The sequence below is a fragment of the Nycticebus coucang genome, chromosome 20, assembly GCF_027406575.1.
Source record: "Nycticebus coucang isolate mNycCou1 chromosome 20, mNycCou1.pri, whole genome shotgun sequence".
NCBI lineage: Eukaryota > Metazoa > Chordata > Mammalia > Primates > Lorisidae > Nycticebus > Nycticebus coucang.
Genome location: NC_069799.1, coordinates 19,762,066 through 19,772,665, shown reverse-complemented (window position 1 = coordinate 19,772,665; position 10,600 = coordinate 19,762,066).

The window sequence follows — 10,600 nt, the reverse complement described above, 5'->3', positions numbered from 1 at the left end:
TGGAATAGCATTTCCAGAGGTGTCCAGACTGCATTAAGGAGTTAAGGTTGAATTTATAAGGCCAATGAAAGAAAGCCCTTTGGAAAACTGGCCAGGTATCCATCAGTAACATTTTCTGATCTATGGTAAGTAACAAAGGTCACTTGCTGACGGGTCTGGGCATTGCAATGTGCTTGGGGACCTCAAGGGAAGAAGAATTTACCCAATGCATGCAGGTCCCTAATGGCACAGATGAAACCTGGGTTCATGAAAGGCTTTCAAGAAAGTCCAGCTTGATATTCCTTATAAAAGCTTCCAGCAAAGACAATTTTAAAGGAAAGAAGAGCCTAGATAGCTAATAATTAATTATTATTACTGCACTTTATGCAAATAATCAGACCCAATATACTGAAGGTACAGTTTATTTTGGCAACTGAGTTGGTTCTGCTGTAATTTGTCTTTAGTGGAAAGAGAAATTGGAGAGAAAGAAATGATTTAAAAGAAAAAGAGGCTGTGGCCCACCTGTATTGAATCTCAGCCTTTTCTGGACTGTCAACTCATAAAATGAGACATAACCGTTTCACTAAATTAATCTGTTAAAAGGGACTAAGAGACTGGCCAAAGAGTATAGAATTAAGTCTAAAGCCTTAAGAATCAACACAGGTTGCCTGTTGACTACACTGGAATATTTGTGAAAGATTAAATGTTATCTTTTGTGTCTATATAGATACCTCAGGAAAAATTAAAACCTAAAATGAGAAAGTCCCAGTAAATGGTGTGACTGTAACACTGCATACTACTGTGCCTAAGCCATATACTCTGCTGAGTCTGCTGCCAGCAGAAGCCAAGTGGCCCACTTGACTGGACTTAAAGATGCCTTTTTCAGTACAAGGCTGCCTCGAGGAAGCCAGAGGCTGTTTGCTTTCAAGTGGGAGACACCAGACATGGGAACTGCAATCCAGTACACATGGATCAGGGTGCCACGGGGGTTCAAAACACCCATGATTTTTGGAGAAGTGCTGGCTTGTGACCTCCAGAAATTCATGGCTGAGGAATTAGAATGTGTGCTGCTCCAATATGTGTCTTTTTAGGGCACCCTACACAGGAGGGCTGCAGCGGAGTCAAGGACTGTCTTTTATGACATCTAGAGGTATGTGGCTATAAAGTATACAAATGGAAGTCCCAGATTTGCCATTGGCAAGTACATTATCTAGGATTTATTATGCAGCAGGGTTAGAGGTATCTAGGCAGGAAATAGAGGCAGGACATTAATTGCCCTCCCACTCCCAAGAGCCAAAAGCAAGTTTGGGAATTTTTAGGTGAGGTAGGTTCCTGCCACCTTTGAATTCCCAACTTTGCCACCTTGGCCAAACTCTTGCATGAAACAACTAAAGGAGATGAAGGAGAGCTCTTAGAATGAGACAGAGAACAGGAACATGCCTTCTCCTAGCTAAAGATAAAGCTGATAAATGTACCTGCATTGGGGCTACCAGACTTGGCCAAGCCCTTCACTCTGTATATCTCAGAGAGAGGAAAGACATCAGTAGGTGTGTTAACCCAGCTGGTTGGGGCCTGGCCAAGGCATGTAGCTTACCTCTCTAAGCAGCTGCATGGAGTGGCAAAAGGATGTCCAGCATGCTTACAGGCTGTAGCCACTACTGCTCTCCTTGTGCAAGAAGTTGATAAGCTGACTCTAGGGCAGAATCTCGGAATGAAAGTATTCTACTCTGTGATCACTTTAATGGAACACAAGGGACATTTTTGGCTCTCTAATGCAAGAACACCCTGAACCCAGCCATGCTCCATCCAGTCAGTGGGAGAGAGACTGAGCATGACTGTATGGAATTATAAATAATGTGTATTCTAGCAGACCTGACTTGCTTGTCCAGCCTTGGACATTTGCAAACTGGGCCTTGTACGCAGACTGAAGCAGTTATATGATGGCGCAAGGTGAGCAGCGGGCTGTATATGTAGTGGTTACCTAAACAGAGACTGTAGAGGCTAAGCCCCTATCCCAAGGAACATTGGCTCAGAAGGCTGAGTTAATTGCCTGACTCAAGCTTAGGACTAAGTCAAGGAAAAAATGCAAATGTTTTTCTGACTCTCCCAGTACATGGGGCATTGTAACAAGGAGAAGGGACTATTAAATTCTGGGAAAAGGACATTAAGTTTCAACAGGAGATACTTCAGTTGCTAGAGGCAGTATGGAAACCTGGAAAGTGGCAGTGATTCAATGTCATGGACATCAAGGAAATGCTTCCACCATCACTAAAGAGAACACTAGGGTCGGTACTGAGGCAAAAAGGGCTGCATCCAAGCCATACCAGGTGTCACGAGTGGCTCCCTCCATCCCATGGGTTCCAGAGCTCTCACCTATCAACTCCCAGGAAGAGAAGTAACAATTGGCAATGGAGAAGAGCCAGGAAATGAAGGGATAATGAATAAAGATGACAGATGGATGAACAGCAGTCCCCCAAGTTCTAGGTGCCACCATGGTGACAGGAGTATTTGATAAAATTCTGGGCCAGTACCTCTATATCTCCCACCTGGCAGCCCTGGCCAAAACTGTCAGTCTACAGTTGGCAACCTGCAACCAGTTCAACATGTGCCAAGGACCAAGAGTACCCCCAGGAATCCAGTCGTATGGAGCAACGCCCTTCGAGGACATCCAGGTAGACTTTACTGAAATGCCCATGTATAGAGGGAATAAGTACTTGCTGGTGATTGTCTGCACATACTTGGAATAGGTAAAAGCCTTCCCTACAGGAATAAAAAAGTCTCCTGAAATAGTAAAAGTATTGTCCAGAGAAATCATCCCATGGTTTAGGTTGCCACTCTGGTTTAAATTTGACAATGGGCTAGCCTTCATAATATAACTAGTGCAGGGCGGTGCCTGTGGCTCAGTCGGTAAGGCGCCGGCCCCATATACTGAGGGTGGCGGGTTCAAACCCGGCCCCGGCTGAACTGCAACCAAAAAATAGCTGGGCATTGTGGCGGGCGCCTGTAGTCCCAGCTACTTGGGAGGCTGAGGCAAGAGAGTCACTTAAGCCCAGGAGTTGGAGGTTGCTGTGAGCTGTGTGATGCCATGGCACTCTACTGAGGGCGATAAAGTGAGACTCAGTCTCCACAAAAAAAAAAAAAAAAAAAAAAAAGAACTAGTGCAAATAATAAGCTAAAACTTTGAATAACTTAGAGGCCTCAAAGCTTAGACAAGGTAAAGTGCATGAACAGGACCATAAGAACAGAAATCGGTAAACTGCCAGGAAGCAAAGCTTAATTGGATATAGGTCTTGCCACTGGTGTTGTTCAAGGAGGCCTCTGTCAACCCTGTGCAATTTAGCAGGAACTCTTCAAAGAACCGGGAAAGACTGAACTGAATAGACAAAAACACTAGAAAAAGTAGCAAAAAAAATCTCCACTTGGGTAATTAACCATATTCTCTTTAGTGTTTTGTGTCTATACATTCCTTCTCTGGAGGATCATGAAGACAAAGTCTAGATCCAGAGTCAGAAACTGGTCCCCATGAAAACAAGGTAGAAAGGACTTTATATCATCATACTGACCACACCCACAGCAGCGAAGGTGGAAGGAATCCTCACCTGGAGTCATCACAGCTGGCTGAATAGGGCTTCACTGCCCCTTGGAAAGTAAAGGTAACTTTTTCAACAGTCAGTCAACATGCCCTACTCCAGCCACATACTGGGAGCTGCCTGGTCAATGCATAGCTGAAGCCTGAGAAAAATCCTTGAGGGACTTATCTTAATTGGACTTTGGACTTTGGGTAAAGGGGGGGGAAATGTCACAGGGAAAAGTAAAAACTTGTATGTATATTAGCCCACCACAATGGTACTATTAAGGCCTGAGTAGAGAACCCAAGAAGAGTCACAGTCCCTAAAACCTCAGTGCTAAAAAGTAATTAATATCAGCACCTGCAGAAACAAGCTGATATTGAGACCCCCAAATTAAAAATATTGGAGTGTCAAAGGGGGGGAATGAGAGAGGATACCCCAGAAGGGTGAGGTCTAGGAGAACAGGCCTTCTCAAGGAGACCACAAGGATACACTAGCTCTTGGGAATTTGTAAACTTCATTCCCTGGAACTTGGAAATTTCCAAGTTCTATGAAATCCTGTAGTTGTGTAGGGGCTGGAATAGCAACTCCTGATTGATTCAAACTGGCCAATGAGAGGGTACCTTAGGGCGGAACTTTTTGACTGTCATTAAAAAGGGAAAGACCAAGCCAGTCAGAGAATACAGCTATTTGGAATTCTTCTATGCCATAAGTTCCCTGCTGTTAAATAAAGCCCTTCCTCTTAAAAACATGGTGTTTGGGTGCTCTTTCTCTCTTTTGGGCCCTGTCTTCCTACAATAGTGTCTCTTTTATAAACCTTTGGCCTTGCTCTGCTCTTGGCTTAAAGCTCTAGTTAGCCACCCCTCAAGTGGAGGCAAATGGTCTGTGTTAAACCTCCTCACAGACTCCCTGAAAAGATCCAGGAAGACACCCCAGATTCCTCTCAGGCTGAATCAATGCGCAGCTCTTTCACTGTGGTCAGTAGTAAAACTCAGGTCACCAGAGAGGTCGTTTGACCAAGAGGACTTGGTGAGGCAAAGGTTAAAAATAGGTGTCCAAGCAGAAGTCAGTCTGAAACTCAGAAATTGAGGGTTGAGAAAGTGGGTGCATGCTTGTTAAGGGATGCCACCTGCCACTGGAATCTGACCTTGGGACTCTGAGTGAGAAAATGCAGATCTCAGCCCACTCTGGCAACCTGAGATGGGCACAACATTGTCCACAGGGAATACTTGGTCCATGACAATGATGCCTTCATGGGCAGCCAACTATTTTGTACAATGACTCTGGGGATGCCCAGCACATAGGGTAGTGTACCCTCTGTTTACCTATGGAAAGCTGTGGGCCAAGGCTTTCTATAAATACTGGGGATACATATTCATTGCTTAATACTTCACTCTGTCCTCTGACTAAACAATCTGGTTCTCCAGCAGGAGTGACAGGACAGCTGGAACACAAATTCTTTCTTCAACCTCTTACATGCTAGATTGGAGAAAAAGAATTGACTCATCAGTTCCTTTAGATGCCTGATTTCCTTCCTTGTTCTGTTGTTTTGGAGAGAATTATTGTGTATATGAAATACTCAAGATTACTGATTCTCTAGAAAACAATAGCCTTCCCGTGAAGGTACTCCATGAACACACTTGGTAGGTGTTTACTCTAGTGTCTGAAGGATGAGGACAAATGGCCAGAAAAAAATCAACATCCAGGTAAATTTCTCTATCTGGGAAGAGCTTTCCCCTTGGGAAACCTCACGACCACCTCAGTAGAGATTCACTTAATACCAAAAATGTTTACAATCTCTGGAACAGGAAGCATTCGTAGACATAGCCCCTTTCATGGAGAAATTTATGAGATCTGGCTTTCACAAGATTGTGCTGTGAAATAACAGGCTATAGATACAGATGAAAGTCAATCTGTTATCCAAATAACAAATGGTAACAACACTTTTTAATCTTTTTTTTTTTTGCTTAAAGTTAATTTCTTTAATTTATAATGTGTCTTATATACATTGTTTTAAAATTATTTTGTGAATTATTTTATTATAGTTAAATGAGTCATACAGTACTCAAAGACAGACACAACATCTTAATTACTGTGTATTTCCAAACTGAGCTGACCAAAAAAGCTTCTATTTGCACAGTCTGTAGGGCCAAAAAGTATTTTTTTTCCCCAATGCTTTCTAGAAAAATTAAAAAAAGTAAAAATACACAATTCCAAAACATGAATTAACACGTTCAGAAAATACCATTTAATTTTCTACTCATAGAGCCAAACACAGAAACTTTTTTAAACTATTGTCAGAATAGACAATTTTTACTAAAGGATTACTGTTCAGTGATGAAAATACTGTCTGGGAGGCGGAGCAAGATGGCAGCCGAGTAACAGCTTCCTTGCATCTGGGCACCGTGAGTCTGGGGAGATAGGACTCCAGGCATCTCTGGCTGGTGGGAACTGCCTATCATCACTCCTATGAAAATACAGGGAGTCAGCGAGAGACTTCTGGACCCCAAGAGGAGGACTAAAACAGTGGAAAGCCGGCAAGTGGTCGCGTGTGTTCAATCCGTCTAAACCCGCCCACAACTGTAAGTTCAGTAGCAGCGAGACTGCAAACCAGAAAGGCCTTACCTGTGAACTGTTTTGATGTCCTTGGACTTGGCACTGAGTTGAACTGCCTTGGGGAAGGCCTGAGCGTGAGTGCGGAGAACTTTGGCCGTTGTCTAGGGCCCCAGTCTGAGCCGCTGAGCCAGACGGAGCTGATAGTGTTTGGCGGTGGGTCACACGGATCCATTGTCAGTGATCTGCCCCGGCAAGCTCTGCCCTCAGGGTCGCAGAGCTAGAAACGGGTGGGAGCTGGTAACCCAGCAACCAAGTAGCCTAAGGGTGGGGTCTGAGCCGCCTTGCAGCCCTAACCCTCAGGGGCAGAGTGAGATCGGTTTTGGCACACTGAGTAAGTGCATAGCCACTTCAGCAGCGATTCCAGCGAGAAAGCTGGGAAAGCTTCTGCTCAGCAAGTTTACAAGTTCAAAGTGCCTTTTAAGTAGGCTGAAGAGAGATTTAGGGTGTCTACCTGCTGGGGTTTGAGAAATCAGCAGCCTCCAGTCGTATCAGAACTGTGACTAACATCTCATACCCCAGAAGACCACGTGTTGCCCAGACAATATTCAATAACATATACAAACTGCTTTGTTTTTGGTTGTGTATTTTTTTCTTCTTTTTTTTTTTTTGGTTTGGTTGTTTTTTTTGTTTGTTTATTTTGACGTTGCTGATGTTCTTTTGTTTTTTTAATTTCAATCTTTTCCACACAGATCCCTTTTTCTTTCTCAATTTTCCTAGTTTAATTATAATTTCCCATTGCTGCCTTTTTTAATAACTTCAACTTCATTTTTGCTAGTGTTTCTACCGATATAATTTGGTTTTTCACCCAATTTTATCCCCGTAAAGTTTTCTGTTTGCTTCTTTTGGTTTGATTTATAGCATTTTTGTCTTTCCTCTCTACTTGGTGGAGGTGGGGTACTGTGTCTGATCAGGTTAGCAATGAGCTGCTGACCTCAAGGGAACCACGCAACTGGGCACCCCCAGAAGGTGGGGTTTTTTAAGGTTGTGTCAAAGTACCCTACTGTACACCTATATTGCCCTGTCTCCCTCTTTCTGTGCCTCTCTTCTTTTTGTCAATATTCCTTATACCCACCCCCTCTCCTTTCTCTATCTTTCTTTTTTTCTTATCACTCGGTCCTCATTTCTTTCATCCCCTTTTTTTGCTCTTCAACCTTCTCACCCTTCTGGTCCTATAACCCTTAGTCCACTGGCATAAGAACTTAAAGAGCAAGAGGAAGTGAAAGGAAAATTAGGGCAAGGAAACAGATAAAAGAAATCACTCATGAGGAAGAATCAGCAGAAAACTCCAGGCAACATGAAGAACCAGTCTAGAACAACCCCACCAAGGGACCATGAGGTAGCTACTGCAGATGATTCCACCAGTATAGAAATGTTAGGAATGACAGAAAGGGAATTTAGAATACACATGTTGAAAACAATGAAAGAAATGATGGAAACAATGAAGGAAATTGCTAATAAAGTGGAAAATAACCAAAAGGAAATCCAAAAACAGAATCAAATAAGAGATGAACGATATGAAGAATATAAAAAGGATATAGCAGACCTGAAGGAACTGAAACAGTCAATTAGGGAACTTAAAGATACAATGGAAAGTATCAGCAACAGGTTAGACCATGCAGAAGAAAGAATTTCAGAGGTAGAAGACAAAGTTCTTGAGATAACTCAGACAGTAAAAGAGGCAGAAAAGAAGAGAGAGAAAGCAGAACGTTCACTGTCAGAATTATGGGACTTTATGAAGCGTTCCAACATACGAGTTATAGGAATTCCAGAAGGGGAAGAAGAATGCCCCAGAGGAATGGAAGCCATACTAGAGAATATTATAAAAGAAAATTTCCCAAACATCACCAAAGAGTCTGACACACTGCTTTCAGAGGGATATCGGACCCCAGGTCGCCTCAACTCTAACCGAGCTTCTCCAAGACACATTGTGATGAACCTGTCCAAAGTCAAGACCAAAGAAAAGATTCTGCAAGCTGCCAGGAGTAAGCGCCAGTTGACCTACAGGGGCAAATCCATCAGAGTTACCGCAGACTTCTCTAATGAAACTTTCCAAGCAAGAAGACAATGGTCATCTACCTTTAATCTACTTAAACAGAACAATTTTCAGCCCAAAATTCTGTACCCTGCTAAGCTAAGCTTCAGAATTGACGGAGAAATCAAATCATTTACGGATATACAAACATTGAGGAAATTCGCCACAACAAGACCAGCTCTACAGGAAATACTTCAACCTGTTCTGCACACTGACCACCACAATGGATCAGCAGCAAAGTAAGAACTCAGAAATCAAAGGACAAAACCTAACCTCCACACTGATGCAAAAGATAAAATTAAGCAATGGACTCTCACCAAATAAGACAAATAGAATACTACCACACTTATCAATTATCTCAATAAATGTTAATGGCTTGAATTCCCCACTGAAGAGACATAGATTGGCTGACTGGATTAAAAAACACAAGCCATCCATTTGCTGTCTGCAAGAAACACACCTGGCCTCAAAAGACAAATTAAAGCTCCGAGTCAAGGGTTGGAAGACAATTTTTCAGGCAAACGGAATTCAGAAGAAAAGAGGAGTTGCAATCTTATTTTCAGATACATGTGGATTTAAAGCAACTAAAGTCAAAAAAGACAAAGATGGTCACTTTATATTGGTCAAGGGAAAACTACAACAAGAAGACATTTCAATTCTAAATATTTATGCACCCAATTTAAATGCTCCCAGATTCCTGAAGCAGACCTTACTCAGTCTGAGCAATATGATATCTGATAATACCATCATAACAGGGGACTTTAACACACCTCTTACAGAGCTGGACAGATCCTCTAAACAGAAATTAAACAAAGATGTAAGAGATTTAAATGAGACCCTAGAACAACTATGCTTGATAGATGCATATAGAAAACTCCACCCCAAAGATAAAGAATATACATTCTTCTCATCACCCCATGGAACATTCTCCAAAATTGATCATATCCTGGGACACAAAACAAATATCAACAGAATCAGAAGAATTGAAATTTTACCTTGTATCTTTTCAGACCATAAGGCACTAAAGGTGGAACTCAACTCTAACAAAAATGCTCAAGCCCACGCAAAGGCATGGAAATTAAACAATCTTCTGTTGAATAACAGATGGGTGAAGGAAGAAATAAAACAGGAAATCATTAACTTCCTTGAGCATAACAACAATGAAGACACAAGCTACCAAAACCTGTGGGATACTGCAAAAGCAGTTTTGAGAGGAAAATTCATCGCTTTAGATGCCTACATTCGAAAAACAGAAAGAGAGCACATCAACAATCTCACAAGAGATCTTATGGAATTGGAAAAAGAAGAACAATCTAAGCTAAACTCAGTAGAAGAAAAGAAATATCCAAAATCAAATCAGAGATCAATGAAATTGAAAACAAAAGAATCATTCAGAAAATTAATGAAACAAGGAGTTGGTTTTTTGAAAAAATAAATAAAATAGATAAACCATTAGCCAGACTAACTAGAAATAGAAAAGTAAAATCTCTAATAACCTCAATCAGAAATGATAAAGGGGAAATAACAACTGATCCCACAGAGATACAAGAGATCATCTCTGAATACTACCAGAAACTCTATGCCCAGAAATTTGACAATGTGAAGGAAATGGATCAATATTTGGAATCACACCCTCTCCCTAGACTTAGCCAGGAAGAAATAGACCTCCTGAACAGACCAATTTCAAGCACTGAGATCAAAGAAACAATAAAAAAGCTTCCAACTAAAAAATGCCCTGGTCCAGATGGCTTCACTCCAGAATTCTATCAAACCTTCAAGGAAGAGCTTATTCCTGTACTGCAGAAATTATTCCAAAAAACTGAGGAAGAAGGAATCTTCCCCAACACATTCTATGAAGCAAACATCACCCTGATACCAAAACCAGGAAAAGACCCAAACAAAAAGGAGAATTTCAGACCAATCTCACTCATGAACATAGACGCAAAAATTCTCAACAAAATCCTAGCCAATAGATTACAGCTTATCATAAAAAAGTCATTCATCATGATCAAGTAGGCTTCATCCCAGGGATGCAAGGCTGGTTTAACATACCCAAGTCTATAAACGTTATCCACCATATTAACAGAGGCAAAAATAAAGATCACATGATCCTCTCAATAGATGCAGAAAAAGCATTTGATAAAATCCAGCATCCTTTTCTAATTAGAACTCTGAAGAGTATAGGCATAGGTGGCACATTTCTAAAACTGATTGAAGCTATCTATGACAAACCCACAGCCAATATTTTACTGAATGGAGTAAAACTGAAAGCTTTTCCTCTTAGAACTGGAACCAGACAAGGTTGTCCTCTGTCACCTTTACTATTCAACGTAGTGCTGGAAGTTCTAGCCAATACAATTAGGCAAGACAAGGAAATAAAGGGAATCCAAATGGGAGCAGAGGA